This window comes from Mauremys mutica, chromosome 10 (genome assembly GCF_020497125.1).
Source record: "Mauremys mutica isolate MM-2020 ecotype Southern chromosome 10, ASM2049712v1, whole genome shotgun sequence".
Lineage (NCBI taxonomy): Eukaryota > Metazoa > Chordata > Testudines > Geoemydidae > Mauremys > Mauremys mutica.
This window is the reverse complement of record NC_059081.1, coordinates 5667826-5686663: the sequence shown is the minus strand read 5'-3', so window position 1 is coordinate 5686663 and position 18838 is coordinate 5667826. Positions and strand designations below refer to the sequence as shown.

Sequence of the window (18838 nt, the reverse complement as noted above, 5' to 3'; positions counted from 1 at the left end):
GAAAACATACTAGCTGCACATACATAATGATGGGTGTAAATTAGCTGTTTCCACTCAAGAAAGTGATCTTGGAGTCATCATGGTCAGTTCTCTGAAAACATCTGCTGAAGGGACAGCGGCAGTCAAAAAGCTAACAGAACATTAGGAAACATTAGGAAAGGGATAGATAATAAGACAGAAAATATAATGCCACTATATAAATCCATGGTATGCCCATGCCTTGACTACTGTGCACAGTTCTGGTTACCCCATATAAAAAAAAAGATATAGTAGAATTGCAAAAGATACAGAGATGGGCAACACAAGAGCCAGTGGTCACCTGATGATATTAATGGGCAGTAGGTTTTAAATTAACATAAGGAAGTACTTAGTCACATAACACACAGTCAACCTGTGGAACTCATTGCCAGAGGATGTTGTGAAAGCCAAAAGTATAACTAGATTAAAAAAAGAATTAGAGAAGTTCATGGAGGATAGGTCTATCAATGGCTATTAGCCAAGATGGTCAGGGACACAACCCCATGCTCTGGGTGTCCCTAGACCTCCAACTTCCTGAAGCTGGGACTGTACAACAGGGGATGGCTCATCAAAAGAATTCCCTGTTCTGTTCATTCCCTCTCAACCATCTGGCACTGGCTGCTGTCAGAAGACAGGATACTGGGCTAGATGGACCATTGGTCTGACCCAGAATTGGACGTTCTTATGTTCTAGAAAGCTAACCATTTTGAGTGGTTTGCAGTCTCTGTAGAGGCAGTGAACCTAACACTTTCTGTGTGAGGGTCTAATGAAAGAGGCTGGTCCTTGCAGTAGGACAACTACGGGGAGAATTCAGGGCTGGAAGGGTTCTAATATCAGCCTGCAAGGATCACCAGGCTGGTCAAAGCTAGTGTCAGGCTTGTGGGCTGCTGGCAGGGCTCTTGCGATCAGAGCTCTGGACCAAAGCTGCACAACCACAAGACATCCTGGGTTTCAAGGCAGATGGCGACCAAACCCCTTATAGGCCTGGGTGAACCTCAAAACTTCACACTTTCCACAGAAAATCAATTATTAATCATACATCCCTCCTGCCCTTCTCCATTTCCAGGGTAAGAATACTGGGACTCCGAATGGAGCACCAGGAGCTGGGAAACTCCAAGTGGGGGTTACTGTAACAATACCATATTTCTTCATAACCAAACCTGCCACTTTCTCTTTACCCCGCACAACTCCACTTTGCCTGTCCTGTTCACACAGACATGGCTCTGTGCAGCACCTTTGGTGTGGGGAGACCTTATCGCAGACCATCCTGCACAGACAGGCTGAAGGAGGGATCAATGCTTGTGATTACTCAGAGGGACCTCTTCTTCAGTGATTCAAAGGGGGCAGAGATAAGGGTCTGTGGCTGTGGTGTGAGGGAAGGATCTCTTTTGTTCTCCATTCTCTGCTTGGCCATTGTTTGTTTTTGTTTTTTCCTATAACATTAACGTGAGCTCACAGTCAGGATGGTTTTGTTGAGAGTAACTAATAACTTGGTTTACTGCAGCCAGATTCTGCTACTCTTTCTCATAGCAAGGGATGCCTTATGCTGCAAGTAGTGCCATTGAAATGCAGATCACAATGCCCAGGAAAGACTGGTGAGCGCCGGTGAAAAAGCATTATCTGTTGAAGGGATCGAACTAGGGCAGTGTTTCTCAAACTGGGGTCGCTGCTTGTTTAGGGAAAGCCCCTGGTGGGCTGGGCCGGTTTGTTTACCTGCCCCATCCGCAGGTCCGGCCCATTGCAGCTCCAGGCCAATGAGAGCTGCTGGAAGTGGCGCAGACCGAGGGACTAACTGGCTGCCACTTCCAGCAGCCCCCATTGGCCTGCAGCGGTGAACTGCGGCCAGTGGGAGATGCGATCGGCCAGACCTGCGGACGGGGCAGGTAAACAAACCGGCCCAGCCCACCAGGGGCTTTCCCTATACAAGCGGTGAACACAGTTTGAGAAACACTGAGCTAGGGGAACAATCTTTGAAGAGATCAGGTGAATCCAGAGTCTGGCCCATCCTTCCTCTTGAGAAAGCCCTTCCACACCCTTCCGTTCCCAAACCCCTACCAACCCCACCTCAAAAAACAACCCCAAGCAAAGTTTGGACTCTGAAGAGTAAGCAGTGACAGACAGGCCAGGAAGTTCACTAGGGACTTTACTACTGCTGTTGATTTCAAACACAAGATGCTCTGATACTACAGTGATGAGCAGTAATATAACACCCTAAGATTATCTATCTATCTATCTATCTATCTATCCCCATACACCCCCTCTTTCTATCTATCTATCTATCTATGCATTCTTAGATTAAGGTATTATTACTCAATGTAAACTAAGATAACAGAATCCAGCACATAATGAGGAACTGATTTGCATTGCTAAAATGCAACATTTTCCAGGGAATGCCCATCCCAAAAGTCAAAGTTGCTGTTACCCAGTGTCCCAATGGATACAAACCAACCTTATAATTAAGTATGTCAAAAGAGAGAAAAATGTTCCACTTTTAATGAAGAAGACAAGATAGTGCAAAGTAGTTTACTAAATTTCAGCCATGGCATTTAAACCTACTCATGTGATTCAAACTCATTTACTTCCCCTGAAGTTTTCTGACAAGCACATATATTTCCCTGGAAACGTAGCATACTAAAGCTATTGTAAATAAGCTGAATGAAAAATCGTGCTTTTATTTCCATTATGATTTACCAGTCGCAGTGCCGTATCGATCTATGCTTCCTGTATGCTTGCTACAAGGCTGAACGTGAATCAGTTGTTTTTCCTGTCTTGCCTCTTCAATACCATATGAAAACCACTTTCTGATCATGGGGACAGCAGTTAAACTTCATCTTTGGTCTGTTATTTTGTTGTAGTGGCATTAAGAAAATGAAACCATATTCTAAATGGGTTTTATTGGTTTTCACATATAACATATACCCGTAGTATTCTCTTGTGGCAATATTTAAGAACAACAGCAACATGTAATTGGGCTCAAGTTGATTGATTGCTTAGGCTGAAATAAGATAAAGATACAAGTCATAAAACCAGGGTCTGGAGTCCTTGTGATCATTAGAAGTCCCATAGAGCCATTTTGCAAGACTCGGTATATCCTGGCCAAATTCCTACACAAATTCTCCCAGCAGATATAGAATTTGTCTTCACTTCTGCCTGTATGTTTCCCATGGCTATGCACCATTAGGCAGCTGCCACATTTTATCTCAGAGGTGGTTGCATTCCAATGGTGAGGAAAACGATATCTGTAAATGGAAAGTTTGGATGGAAGGAGCTATGTAAAATGAAGGCACTTGATTATCCCATCAGTAAAAACTTTGATCATGGGACCCAAAATATTATACTATTGTACTGTAAAGGAGGCATAGGGATACCTAGACATATGGAGACATATGGCTATATATATAGATAAGAGAGTTTACATTCTGCATTGATAATTTTAAAGTTATAGCACACTGAATATAAAAAAAAATATTATTCAAACCATATTAGGGAAAGAGACAATAATAATGTTGAGGAGGATCCAGGGAATTATATATGTAAGAAATAATGAATGAGAGAATTATTAGTTTTATTATTTGTATTGTGGTAGTGCCTAGAATTTCCAACCAATATCGGGGCCCATTGTGTTAAGTGGTGGGCATAGAAGGAGTAAGAGATAGACCGGACCTCAAAGCACTTGCCATCTAAACAGAGGAGACAGCCATAGGAAGCATTATTATTATTTTCATTTTACAGATGGGAAACTGAGGCACAGAAAGAGCGTAAGTCACTTGCCAAAGGGCCATGATTGGAGCTCCTAGGCACTACCACAATACAAACAATAATAGGAAGAGTTGGTTTCATCCAAAAAATATAAGAATGTCTGGGAATAGAAGAACTTTTCCTCTGTGATCATACAACCCACGCTGCATTACTAGAAAATTACAAATGGCCTTTTCTGTTGGGTTTTGGTTTAATAAGAAAATATGACTCTCAAGAACTCTCCTTGCTGTGCATACAGACAGCAAGCCTTCTGCCCTAAGCAATTTCACTTCAAAGTTTAATTAAATGTTCGGAAAACACATTGAAATGCCGACTACGGAGATTCAGGCTGATCAGGTGTTGTCTAATCACAGCAGTGACAGTAATATGCATCGGCCTTTACCACCTGAGCCTCAAGGTTCACTCGAGTTATCATTCCCTAATTCCAAAGTTACCACAGTGAATTCCACCTATGTGACCCCTGGTTAATTTGAGCCTCTGTTCCATTTGATCACATCTCAAGCCACTGTGCTATTTTAAGTGACGGTGCTACAGTTTTGCCATTTAATTTGAAAATGTCCATCTCTGATGAGTTGTGATTGTAATGTGGGAATGGGAGTTGAGGACTTTTCTGTCTGAGGCCACTAATTGAGTCTACGTAACCTATCACTGTTACCCTCCTACGGTCCCTCTGATTCTTTGTTACATTCATGTGCCGCATCTTGTGTTAAATTGGACTGTCAGCTGTTTGGAGAAGGGACTGTCTCTTACTGTGTGTTTGTATAACGCTCAGCACAAGGCTGCTAATGAGGGCTTCTTATTGCTGCTGGGATACTCAGCTGGAGTCCCTTTTAGTAACCCGTCTCTTCACACCAGAATCAGGGCAGTGCCACCTTTGCTGGACTTGTGCTGTAGGTATTATGGCCAGACTCAATGAACTGGCTCAGAGAATTTTCTCCTCAGCAGTTGTATGTAGTACATGCTGATATTGTCATGCTGGTGGCAAGACATCTAGGAAAGTGATTTTTTTTTAATGTCTTGGGTTAAATGATCTCTAATAGCAGTGAGTTCCACAGATTGATTATGTACTGTGCAAAAATAAATAAAGTATTTTCTTTAGGTCACACTTTAAATCTGTCACTAGTTTAGTATTTTTCTTTTCCTAAAAAAAATAAATCTGCTTTTGTTGAAGTGATAATTAAAACCATCTACCACACTTTTATGGGACAACTATGTTTTAAATCTACCAGAAGGAAACGGGCTTATTGTTATTAAACCCATAGGTTATATCACATGTAACTTTCACACTCCCAAACTCAGGGCAATCTCATTTTCCAGGGATTCTTATAAAAACCCATTCGGATTTCATTAGGCATTTGTAAATAACACTCATATGTTTGGTTGCTACTCTATGCCTATAGGCTGCTCTCATTTCCATGCAACGATATTGGAATCAATGGTCCCTGTTTCCCCAAATAATTTTCCTAATTCCCAGGAATAATTTAGCTTGTTTCATTTAGATTTTCATAGATCTCCACTTGCTGCATATGCATAATATAGACAGGCCGCCTCCTTTTGAAGTCAGTGGGACTCTTTCCATTGACTGTGTGGGCTTTAGGCCTATATCCTCAAAGGTATTTAGGCACCTAACTGCCATTGAAATCAATGGGGATTAGGCATCAAAATACCATTCAGGATCTGGGCTTGAAAGCCTGAATGTCATAGGTTAAGTCTACATAGCCAAAGGCAGGGAGCCTCTGAGGCCAGGTCAACAGACTCAGGTTTGCGGGACTTGTGCTCCTGTGTTAGCCCATGGTACACCCATACCTTGAATACTGTGAGCAGTTCTGATTGCCCCATCTCAAAAAAAGATATATTTGAATTGAAAAAAGTACAGAGAAGGCAACAAAAATTATTAGCAGTAAGGAACTGCTTCCATGTGAGGAGAGATTAAAAGGAGTGGGTCTGCTAGGCTTGAAAAAGAGCTGACTAATGAGGGGTATGATAGAGGTCTATAAAATCACAAATGGTGTGGAAAAAGTGAATAAGGAAGTGTTATTTACCCCTTCACGTAACACAAGAAACAAGGGTCACACCATGAAATTATTAGGCCTCAGGTTTAAAACAAACAGAAGGAAGTGCTTCTTCACACAACACACGGCCAACCTGTGGAACTCATTGCCAGGGGATGTTGTGAAGGCCAAAAGTATCACTGGGTTTAAACAGAGAATGAGATAAGCTCATGGAGGCTAGGTCGTTCAATGACTATTAGCAAAGATGATCAGAGATGCAACCACATGCTCTGGGTGTTTCTAAACCTCCAAAAATCATAAAATCATGAGTGGTGTAGAGAAAGCAGATAGGGAAGTGTAGTTCACTACTTAACACAAGAACTAGGGGTCACCAAATGAAATTAATAAGTAGCAGGTTTAAAACAAATAAAAGGAAGTATTTATTTTACACAACACACAGTCAACCTGTGGAACTCCTTGCCAGAGAATGTTGTGAAGGCCAAAACCATAAAAGGGTTAAAAAAAGAACTAGATAAATTCATGGAGGATAGGTCCATCAATGGCTATTAGCCAGGATGGGCAGGAATGGTGTCCCTAGCCTCTGTTTGCCAGAAGCTGGGAATGGGTGACAGGGGATGGATCACTTGATGATTCCCTGTTCTGTTCATTCCCTCTGGGGCACCTGGCACTTGCCACTGTCAGAAGACAAGATACTGGGCTGGATGGACCTTTGGTCTGACCCAGTAGGGCCATTTTTATGGTCTTAAATGCTCAAAGCTGGGACTGGACAACAGGGATGGCTCACTTGAAAAAAATTCTCTGTTCTGGTCATTCTCTCTGAAGCATCTTGTACCAGCCATTGTTGATAGACAGGATACTTGGTTAGATGGACCATTGGCTGGACCCAGCGTGGCCATTCTTATATTAAAAATAGCTGTGTAGATGTTGGAGCTCAGCCTCTGAACCCTAGGGAGAAGGGCGGGCTTCAGAACCAAGCACCAACCCGAGCTACAGCTTAAAAGCGCCATCTACACATTTTTAGTGCCATAGCCCAAGCCTGAGTGTGTTCACTGGGGCTGGGAGGCTTGCTGCCATTGGCCATGCAAACATACCCTAACAGTTCCTCTTTGCTCGCAGTAAAGATGTTGGTGGTTTCCAGCATATCTACCTTGGCTTTCATGGGGGATGTCTCTGCCCCCCAATTGTTTTTTAAGCAATTTGAATGAGATACTAACATGGCTCTCATTATGATGATCGTTTCTGAGCAACTGTGGAACTCTGGAGGGCTGGCCTAACCTAAGCCAGGATCTTTCTAATGTATTTATCCTCGCAACACTGCTGTAAGGTAGGAGAGTGCAATTATCCTTCTTTTAGGGATGGGGGAACTCATAGAGTCCAAGGCCAGAAGGTACCATTGTGATCATCTAGTCTGTCCTCCTCTTTAACTCAGGCCAGAGAACTTCTCCCAAATAATTCCTAGAGCAGACCTTTTAGAAAAACATCCAGTTTTGATTTTAAAATTGTCAGTGATGGAGAATCCACTGGGACCCTTGGTAAATTATTCCAGGGGTTAATTACTCTCGCTGTTCAAAATGTACACCTTCTTTCCAACTCAAATTTGTCTAGCTTCAACTTCCAGCCTTTGGATCATCATATACCGGTACCTTTCTCTGCTAGACTGAAGAGCTCATTATTAAATATTTGTTCCCCATATAGATACTTACAGATTGTAATCAAGTCACCCCTTAACCTTCTGTTTATTAAGATATATAGATTGAGCTCCTCGAGTCTCTCAATATAAGGCATGTTTTCTAATACTATAATTATTCTCATGGCTCTTCTCTGAACCTTCTTCGATTTATCGACATCTTTCCTGAATCGTGGGCATCAGAACTGGACATAGAATTCCCGCAGTGGTAGTATCAGTGCCAATACAGAGATAAAAATCCCTCTCTACTTGTACGCGAGAATCTCTTGTTTCTACACATCTCAGGATCGCATTAGCTCTTTTGGCCACTGTTACATCAGGAGTTCATGTTCAGCTGATTGCCTACCATGAGTAGACCCCCAAATCTTTTTCAGAGTTACTGCTTTCCAGGACGGAGTACCTCATCCTGTAATCATGGTGTGCAGTCTTTGTTCCCAGGTGTATGCACTCACATTTCGCTGTATTAAAATGCATCTTGTTTCCTTGTGCCCAGTTTACCAAGCAATCCAAATGGCTCTGAATCACTGACCTGTCCTTGTCGTTATGGACCGTTTCCCCAATGTTTGTGTCATCTGCAAATGTTATCAGTGATGACTGTATGGGTTCTTCCAGGTCATTGATAAAAATGCTAGCTAGAATAGGTGCAGAGAGGCTAAGTGACTTGCTCAAGGTCACAGGCAGTCTGTTACAGAGCAGGAACTTGAACCAGCTCTTCTAAATCCTAGACTAGCGCACCTAGCCACTGGACCATCCTTTCTCTCAAGGTTGTGACTCTGCAAGGTACTTAAGCACTTGCTTAGCTTGGTGCATGTGCGTCATCCTGTTATTTAAGTACTTTGCTGAACTGGGCTCTCGAGCCTTATTTGTTTGAAGGGTGTAAGTAGCCAGGAGAGGAGGGGTAAAACAAAGAGAAATGGGATGAAATTAAGGGAAGAAAAAGTTTCTCTTGACTACTGGGGGAGGTTGGGGTGGGATTCAGATGGTAAGATCTGTGAGGCTGCAAAATAATGTGCCAAGGAAAGTGATGGAGACATCAGCGCACGAGACATCTAAATTAGACTGGACACAGCCGTGGGATCTGGAATATAAAGAACAGACCTGTCCCCTGTGTGTCCAGTGTAACCTGATCTGTCGTTTCCTTCTCCAGCTTCAATGGGCCCAGTTCGTCACTGCCCTAGGACAGGCATATGGAGCCTGGAGACTCTCTCTGGTGCCGGGATGAATCTGCCAGCTCTGTGCTGCCTCTGCAGCAGCACAGGGTAGAAGTAGAGGGTGAACTGGAGGGGACAAGGATGGGCTGGTGGCATTGTCAGAGAAAGGCTGCTAAAGCAGGAGAGCAACTCAAAATGCCCAATTTTCCCCTGCATCAATAGCAGGGATGAATCTGCCTCTATGGTTCTAGCTGTATATTGCTAAGTGAGAGTCTCTCCTTAGTCTCCAGTACAGTCCTGTGTTATTACAATGCACACAGGGCATTCTCCTTTGCTATATTCTGTCGCTTGAAAAGCAGAGGCGGTGGTGTGGAATTGGCAGCGGGGCTGTGAGGACCTAACGCCAGAGCGTGCAGGCAGGCTGCTTGTGAGTGATTAACCCAATAAGAAGAAAATCCATAATGTTAAAATGAAGAAATGCTCTCAAACGCTGGCTGAAACTGCCCACCATTCAGGTTTCTAATCACTTTGCAGTGCTGTGGGGCTTTAGAGTGCGGTGTCCAAACCTCTGTGCTTCTTTCCGAACCAAAAATTGCACGGGGAATAATGAGACCGTAGCGGTTTCATTGTTTTCTGCACGTCCAGCCATTAAGCCAAATTCCGCAGTCCTTAATCGAGCAAAACTCCCATTGAGTCTAGTGGGAGTTTAGCTCATTTAAGGACTGCAGAATTTTGCCCATTTTCAGAGGAAAGTAGCCCCACGGCAATAAGTTATAGGGGTCAGGAGAAGAATACTGATAGTGTACTGGGATACAAACAAGAACAGTCAGGTACAGCTGCTACAGAGACCCTTTGAAAGCATTAACAAACCCATTTTATTCACGGCATCCTTCAGCTATATCTCATTGTGATTCCTAAGGAACACAACATTGCATTTGAAAACAAATAGGTTAAAAATCCCCTTTCCCTATTCTGCCCTGGGAATAAAAGCCAGAACGGGGAGAATACTGAAACTGCAGTTAACAGAGCATGTTAGAAATGTAAATACTCAGAAGGCATGACATGGGAAAATTAAAGTTGAACATGCAACCTTATCTCAGACCCCTTGTGCATATGCAGTCCAACTTTAATTGCATTAATTATATTCATTTACATTCCCTTATCATACAACCTTAGGTACAGATGAGCAGCACGCATCTCCTGGTACTTCTAGATAAGTAGCATCCAGGAAAGTCCTTTCCATGTACAGTAGGCAAACATCCTTAAACAACATGCTGGTTATACAGTAGAACATCTGAGAAAATTTTCATTAAAACTGATTTATACCAGCTGACAATCAGATCCAGTGTCTTTATTTAACCAACACCTAACATTCCTACACCAGGCCAGCAAAACATAAGCATAAGCTTAAGCCAGGGGTCGGCAACCTTTCAGAAGTGCTGTGCCGAGTCTTCATTCATTCACTCTAATTTAAGGTTTCGCATGCCAGTAATACATTTTAACGTTCTTAGAAGTCTTTCTATAAGTCTATAATATATAACTAAACTATTGTTGTATGTAAAGTAAATAAGGTTTTTAAAATGTTTAAGAAGTTTCATTTAAAATTAAATAAAATGCAGAACCCCCCGGACCGGTGGCCAGGACCCAGGCACTGTGAATGCCACTGAAAATCAGCTTGTGTCCCGCCTTTGTCACCCGTGCCATAGGTTGCCTACCCCTGCCTTAAGCATTAGTAATCTCCTTGAAATCAACATGCTTAAAGTTGCACAGGTGCTTACGTGATTTGTTGGATCAGGTCTTTATAAAGCAAATAGGGCACTGCTGCTGCTGGAATGCAGCCTAGCCATGTTTTCTGTCTGACCCTCTGCAGCTAGTTCCTGTCTCTGTGAATCTGGGAGAAAGTGTGGCCCTGCATAGCATCTTGCAGGTTGTGGGGTAGCTTTAAACCGCCTTGGGAAGGTTAACCCTTCATAGCACACCTCCACCATTGCTGGAAGCGGGCTGTGGACAAGTGGTGGACTTTGCTCTCTAGCGTTGGTATATTGTAGGAGCTCTAAATTGAACCTGCAAGAGAAAAAAGCAGATGTAAAAATGTTTTAAAAAATAAATCGGTGAGACTGGAGTGCTGAGATAGAATGATCTTGCTAAGATTTAAGAGTGTGCTTTTTTCATTCTGCAAACACTTTTCTCATATGGAAGCTGTCATCAGCCATTGCAGGATCAGCCCTGGGGTTTTCAGCTTACTGCATAATATTAAAGCAAAGGATAAAGATCATTTCAGAAACTAACAGGTGGTGTGATAGTGTCATTGTCGAATAAGGGATGAAAGGCAGCCAGAAAAAAAGTGCAAAAATATCTTCATTACAGGAGCATCATTAAGCCAACCCTATTCTCCTCCGTCGTTCATCCAGTGGAATATCAGTTGCAAAACTAATTACTGACAAGGTGAAGAAGTCTGAGTGTGAGCAGCATCCATTGGTGGAATCTGACTTCATCCTGCATCCAAAAACAATACATGAGTTCCCTTTAAAAGAGTAATTTCCTTTGCAAATGATTAATGACCTCTCACTCAATAGCAGCTAGCCAATCTCATAGAGTGCCCTTCGAGCCATGGTATCAGAGTGCCTCCTAGCAAATGAATCAAGACTTGAGAATGGGTCCCGCCAAAATCTCAAAAGAAACTACCTAAAACCCATGAAATCAATCAAATTTCAGGTTAGACTGACAGGCTTCACCCTGAGTCTCACCATGATAGGGTCCAAGGCCATTCCACATTGGCAAAGCTCTGTATCCCTAAAGCTTGAGGTAAATAGCTGGAACATCTCAAAGGGCCACAATGAAGACAAAGGAACTGAGAGGGAATAAGAAGGTCACCAAAGACACAATGGACTTTTGCTCATGAAGCATCCTATAGCTACTGATGGGTGAGTTTCAAAAGGTACAGACTTTGTGTTAGCTTCAAATGGACACCCAAAAGTTCAGGGGTGAAATCCTGGCTCCATGGAAATCAATGTCAACATTTCCATTGACTTCAATGGGGCTTATTCTGACCTTCTGAGCTGGCAAAACTGTAATGGATATCTCATGTTACCCCTTTGTGACCTGAGCAGTTAGCCAAAATTCAGCATTTAGTGTTTCTGTTAGGAGGAAAAATTGATGTTGGGGTCAGGTGTTTCTTGGATGCAATCCTATTTATTTACAAAGTCCTGTTTCCCTGGACACAAACAGCAGAAGAGAGTTTGTTTGCTCGTAGTTTCAACCCCCTTTCCAGCCAGCACTTTGCTCAAAAGCTCGCTCTAGGTTTTTCTCAGGACCACATTCCCAATGTTTGTTCTGGCTGTGTCCTTGGCTTTCTGCTTCTTCTCTCTCAGCCCCTTGGCAGTTTCTTCTGCTTCTCTTAGAATGGCCAGCACACATACCTCCACCAAACAATATCTTGTAAAATCCCTGTGCCCATGGTTTTGGGTGGTGACATGTGTCTGTGTTCTTGGTGGAGGTCTGAGGTTCTGCAAGGAGGCCGACACCACCATGCTGCTACCCAGCAGCCATGATACGGTTGTGTGTATTATCACATAGACCCTGTGGAGAGAAACACCACAGGCCAGAGTGACAGCTTCCATCATGGCCCCTCATTGTAATAATTGTAGTAACAATCAGCCTTTTGTATCTGCTATGCTTCCATCTACACAGAGAAGAAAACCTATACTTTCCACCTTAAAATGATTACTTTTATATTTTCATGTTGTTGTTTTTCCTTAATCTGAAATCAAAGTAGAGTCTTTCTAGGAGAGAGCACACTGTGTGCATCCTCTCTCTCACAGTCAATTGCAGCTCTGCCAACAAAATGGCTGCTGTCTTTGCACTTAGTCAGAATTTGCAGAAATGTTAAAGGTATAGATCACAGAAAATAAAAGCACCAACCTGCACCACTCTCCTCTCCAGAAGGTTCCCCTTTTAATGAATGATTTTCTCCAGTAGATTCATAGTATTTAAGGCCAGAAGGGATCCTTAGATCATCTAGTCTGACCTCTTGTAATACACAGGCCAAATAATTTCACCCACTTACCCTGTATTGAACCCAATAACTTGTGTTTGTCAACAGCATATCTACCAGTCTTAATCTGAAGACATTAAGCAAGGAGAACCACCACTTCCCTGGGTAGTTTGTTCCAATGGTTAATCACCCTCACTGCCACAAAATTGTGCCCTATTTCTTGTTATGTCTTTCTCCTCTAGATTAAGAAGCCCGATCGTGCCCAATATTTTCACCCCAGGAAGGTACTTACGCACCACGATCAAGTAACCTCTTGATCTTCTAGAAGACTACAGAGCACTGCTCTCTCACTGCACTAAAGTTATCACCCTCCTCCCAGTGCTCAAAGTTTGTCTGCTTTCAACTTGCTGTTGTCAACAGAATGCAATAAGATTCTGTTTTCCCATCTACTTCAGTCCTCAAAGGATTTAAACTCCAACCCGCCACCTCCAAAAATCTTTATTTCACATCACCATTCTGTTGTCTCCAGTACAGAAAGGAGAGCTACAAAAGTGAGGTAGCGTTTAGAAATGCCCATGTTATTTTCTATTGTTTTCCGCCTCGATACATTGCCCTGCATCACATCCGGTCTGTCACTCAACTTGTATCAGTCACATTGTGTTAGGCTCCATCAGACTCACTCTTGATCCCAGCCCTTGTATCTAGCCATTGCTTTGTCACGGGGGAAGATTTTGCAGATGCAAGTTTCTTGTTTACCTTTCACTGTCCTTTCCCTACTGTCCTGATATATGGAATCACAATCCCATCTCAAACGGGAATCATTTTTTTAAAGAAAACAACTACTAACTGCAGACAAGCAAAACAGCCTTCCACACAGATTGAGTTCCAGCTTTGTTTCCTCTTTAGTAGGGACCATGCACTTCCTGGAATGTTGTATGACACACTGAGACATCTCGTGGCTGAGTAATATGCTGCAAGTGACCATATTTTAACTACTAGTCTACTGTGATGATGCTGTCTTTCCTGTCAGGAGAGAGCCAAGATCAACTCGGCTTTTGAACCAGTGGGGGACAGAATGGTAACTGCTGTGTGCGTGTGCTGTTGATATTCAGAGAGGGCTAGGCATCCCATTCCGTAGTATGGCATGAGAGGAACAAAACAGTGGGACAGTCACCTGGCTGAATGACTGAGCACAAAATCCACAGGTGCGTCAGTGTGGTCTTTTCCTCAGTGGGTGGAGGAAGCAAAATAAACTCGCATAAGCAGAAGAGGAAACAGAAACCTCCCCAATGCTGGGGATCAGCCAAATCCTGGGAGCCTTGGGTTGGAGTCCCACCTTCCCAAAGGCTTTCCCCAGCATTTGTCTCCAAGCTGGCCTCAGAGATATTCCACTCTGCTCCTGTGCCAGGGGAAGAGGGAAACTGAGCTGCAGTTAACCCCTTGTTCACTGGGACTGCGTAATCTCCCTGTCATGTAGAAGAGAAAGGAGGCTATTTAATAACAACCTACCGCCACTCTGAATAACATCTGCCACTCCTTGGCGGTAGCTATCGTAAGGAGGGTGGCCTGGCCCGTGAGGGGAGGAGTCTGAGGGAGACCAGCCCCTCCGCTACAGCTGTAACAAACCATGATGACATATGGCGGTAATGCCACTGCTTTCTATGCTACCAGTGCGGGAGGGGGAAACCAGGCAGGCCATGGAACCAGAGTCCAGCCCTCAGACAACCTAAAAGCAATAACGAGCTTCATTCTCTGCTCCACTGCCAGGCTACTCCTCTGGCCTTACACGTCCCCGTTGTGTGGCTGGCCGCCTCGCAGAGAGGAGGATAGGAAAGGAGAAACCCACCAAGGTCAGGCATAGCCATAACATGACCACTCTTGCAAAGCGTGTGAACCCTACAGAATAAACCCTAGAGCAACGATACAATCTATCCACTGTATAGGTCAGTACCACCAGTGGCAAAACCTCCTTGCAAATTATACTGGCCGTACCGCTCTGCAAACCAACTGCCTAGTACAGAAGACCCCGCTTTATGCTAAACGCCATCATCCTTAAGCAGGATACGCTCTTGAATATTTAGCCACTGGCATTAACCAGCATGGAGCCAACCCTCAGAGAGAGCAAGCGTTTCAAATATAATGTGTTTAATGGCTTGCATTTGATCAGCTCATTAATGGCTGCAAGGAGCACAGGGAAGCATTGCCACCAGGGACACTCAAGAGGGGGAAACGAAGAGGCACAGCGAGTTGTGATCACCTTAACCGCTCCGGCTGAAAGGGATTAAACTCGCCACAGGAAATGAAACGCAGGGCTTCTTTCCTGCCAGAAGCTGGTAAGCTGGAAGCGTACGTGGCGGCAGGCCCTCCCCCTCCGTTTAATAGCACTGGGCTGTATGTTCCAAACCACGTTTTGCAGTTAGAAGCAGCTTTTCCCAGCTGCCAACTAAAACTCAAATCCCATGTGGCACCAGCTGGGTGGTCAAAGGCTGCAAGCCACTAACCACACCCCTTTAATATGGAGGGAGCATATTAGGAGGAACATTGCACAGAAGCAAATGTATTTCCTTGGCCATCAAGGGCCAAATTCTGCCTGGCCTGCTGCACACTTGCAAAATGCTACCCAAGGCTTTCCCTGCCACCAGTATAGGCTACATGTGCTCCAGTCTGTATTGCAGGCTCTCCTCCCTCAGCAGCTCATGGTGACTCAGGCTGTGACCCACCCGTCCAGCAGGGTCCGGAGTGCTTGCTGACCCGCGTCAGACTGATTTGTGTGTGGACGGAAGCAGCAGGCAGCTCTCCTCATGGAGTTAGTGTGCAGTATAGACATACCCAGAGGAAGTGGGGGGTGAGGAGGCGATGGCTCTGCTCACTCCACACCTGCTATGGAGTGGAACCAGACCACGAGGAGAGCCGCCTGCTGCTTGTGGAGGATTGCACTAGCATGAGCGCACTCCTATGCCTCCCGATGCTCCGCTGAGCTGGGCCTAGCTGTCCCTAAACTAGCATTATAATAATATCCTTCTCTCCTCTAGATGCCTTCTGTACAAGGGTTTCACAGCACTTTATAGACATGACTTCCCTCTCAGCTCGCCCCCTCGGAGGGGGAAGTATAGCTGGGGTCACTGGTCCATTTTACACATGGGGAAACAGGCATACAGGGGGTAAGAGCCTGATTTTCAGAGCTCTTGAGCACCCACTGAACATGGTGCAGTCAGCTGGCTTCCTCCTCCCCATCCTCCCGCTGTGGAACTCAGTTGTGTGAATTAGTATTCTACCGCCACATGGAATTTAGCTGTGATGTGATAATACCATCTTGACTCCCTATGGCTTTCCTTTCCTCTTGGGGTCCCAGTGGCAGCTGTTCCACTGTTTAGGACACGAGCCTCAGACTTGGGAGACCTGGCTTCAATTCTCTGCTGAGCCACAAACTTTCTGTGAGACCTTGGGCAAGTCACTTAGCCGCTCCGTGCCTCAGTTTCCCCTTCTGCTTCACAGCGGTGTTGGGTGGCTGTTTCGAAGATTGTGGAGCACTTTGAGAGCTATTGATGAAAAGTGCTGTATAAGAAATAGGTATCATTTTTACAAGGAGGATGTGTTGTTTCAGTCTGTATTATTACCTACAATTGAGTCACCATTAACACAATTTTTGTTTTTCTAATCTCCTGCCTCTGAAGCCTCAGGGATGGCCACGGCTGGAGATGGGACATTGGACGGAGAGGGCCAGGGATCAGAGGTGGCACCAAGCATGCTCTCTCTCTCAGGTGCCCAGCTGGCTGGCTCTTGCTCACTTGTGCAGGGGCTAACTGCTCACCATATGTGGGGTCGGGAAGGAATTTTCCCCCAGGGCAGATAGGCAGTGACCTTGGTGGGGTTTTCATCTTCCTCTGCAATCTATGGGTCACTTGCCAGGATTATCTGGGTATATTTCAGTCATTTTCCTGCCATTGCATGGGCCACAAGCACTGCCCCCCGGTCCCTCCTGTTCTCTGCCTGTGGCACAGAATAGCCTGGTCTCCTATGGGCGGTAATACTTGGTCTCATTTCAGTGGTTGGGTTTAGTGAGCGGGTGCTGAATGGGGTTGGTGGCCTGTGATGCCCAGGAGGTCAGTGTAGATGATCTGGTGATCCCTTCTGGCCTGGAATTCTACAGCTCCATGAATTACTTCTACTTCCCGAGCTCCCATGGTGGCACTGCAATTACACACGGCCCCTGGTGGCCCACTCTGGCTTAATGCCCCATTTAGACCTCACTGCTGGCGTGGAACCAGAAGAGAGGTACATGTGCCTCAGTGATGCGGGGTGCTAGCGGGTTTAATCTGCTAATTAAACCCTTCAGTTTTCCCTTTTCATCCAAAGGGGGAGCCAGAGAGGTTCTGTTCCCAGCATGTCTTCCAGATCTGGGGTTTAGATTAATGTCATCTGTAATGGTTTCACAGACATTGCAGAGAAGTAGAATATAGCATCATTGGGTTTGGGTATTTTTAAGAAACATCGGTAAGATCGTCTAACCCCTTTCATGACTGTACTTTAAGTTTTGCAGTGGATGCTGTTTAAAACCAATACAAAACAAATTCAGGTGGGGGTAGTTTCAGCATTACATTCAGTTTTTGTCACATTTTAGCATTTTTAATCCAGCAGGCAAAAAAAATTCATTATTTTCTTAAATTTAATTAATTTACTAAACTCCTCATGGTTCATTGAATTCAATCCTGTATCTGCGATCTTTCTGGGTCCATTAAGCTCATGGGGTTCGACTTCATCTCTTCTAACTCATAAAAATCTCATCAAAATGGAAATAAAATGCAATTTTGAACTTGCTAATGAAGGGAAAAAATGTTAACTTTCCAGCGCTGTTGAATTAATGGATTATCTTTGCCAAGCCACTTTAACGGGGAACTTTCGCACAGGGGCAAACTTATAAAAGTGGGAATAATTATACAAAAAGGCATTCACCAGGCCAGTAATTTTCTCTGCTTTTCCTCTACAGCTGTTGAAGATATTTATGTATGTAGCAGGATGAACACCCGCTCCAGCCCGGAAAGGGTTGGAAAAGCCCTGCAGAGGGCTGGGGCTGGGCTAGGGAGTAAAACCCTGGCTGATCGGGGGAAGTGGCTGCAGCTGGGGCCACGCCCCAGACTAAGCAACTGGGCCTTATAAGAAGGCCAGGGAAGGCAGAGGGAGGAGTCTCACTCTGACTTGAGAGGGAGACAGGCCTGGTTACTGGGGAACTCAGCTAGGGGACTTAGAGGGAGGCAGAGCTGGGGAAAGGCCGTAGGAGCTGGGAAGCCCTAGGCCAGCAACTTCCCAGGCTGCAGGGCCTAATTCTAGGCCTCCTAGGTACTGGGCTGGCAGAGGGGCAGCCTGAGGGTGGGTAAAGGCAGCCAGTCCAAACCCCTTGTTGCCTGTGATGATTGGCTGATAGACTGCAGTCCGCCCCAGGGCGTGGGGGCTAGACGGTGACTGGCAGTAGCCATGACTGAGGTGATGTGGGGGTGGGGGGAACCCAGAGAGACTGTGGGGTACTGCAGGAGGCAGAACCCTGAGATAAGGACACTGGGGTCCTGGGAGGGACAGGGGGGGCCAATGGCAAGTGGATCACTGGCCTGCAGAGGGTGCTCCTGGGTCAAAGAGCTAATTCCTGAGGATGACCAGCAGGAGGTGCTGCAGGGCTGAGTCTACACTGTGCTACAAAGTATTAAGAGCCTTTCTCCTCCTCCTATGCCTGCTTCTCCTTAAGGAGGAGCAGAGTCCTGTTTATAGCATATCCCATTCTGTTGCTAGCTGTGGAGATACTCAACCGATGTTACATATTCATTATAGCCCCATTCAGCACCTGCCCAACTTTAAGCATGGGAGTAATTCCACTTCTTTTGTTCATGTTGCATTTCCCGTCCAGATCTCTTTTCACAAGAACAGTGGTTACCACACCCAATTCCAGCTGGGCCAATTGCAACCTGCCTCCCTAATTCCCCCTGCAGTTTCAACTGGTTTTGGTGTCATCTTCAATTCCTCTCCTGAATTGTTGGGCAGTATTCCTAGGTACTATGAAAGAGCTGCTAAATTCCACCCCAGAGGTGGCTGCATTTCAGTGTTGAATGAAGTAATTTCTAGGTCCTCTACATAAATTACTTTAGTAACTTTTATGATGAAGTGTTCTCTGTAAATTCTAGGGCTATTCAAAAAAAATTCTAAGAAAGCATTTTAAACACAATTGCCT

General features: G+C 44.8%; 1 long non-coding RNA gene across 1 annotated transcript in view; it reads right to left on the bottom strand.

Moving 5' to 3' along the window:
* Window positions 1-10517: 10517 nt before the first annotated feature.
* LOC123378398 overlaps window positions 10518-18838 on the bottom strand; it is a 102808-nt gene continuing 94487 nt past the window's right edge. Inside the window, exon 3 of the long non-coding RNA XR_006582589.1 lies at window positions 10518-10691. This is a non-coding gene — a long non-coding RNA (uncharacterized LOC123378398). The remainder of the gene's footprint in view (window positions 10692-18838) is intronic.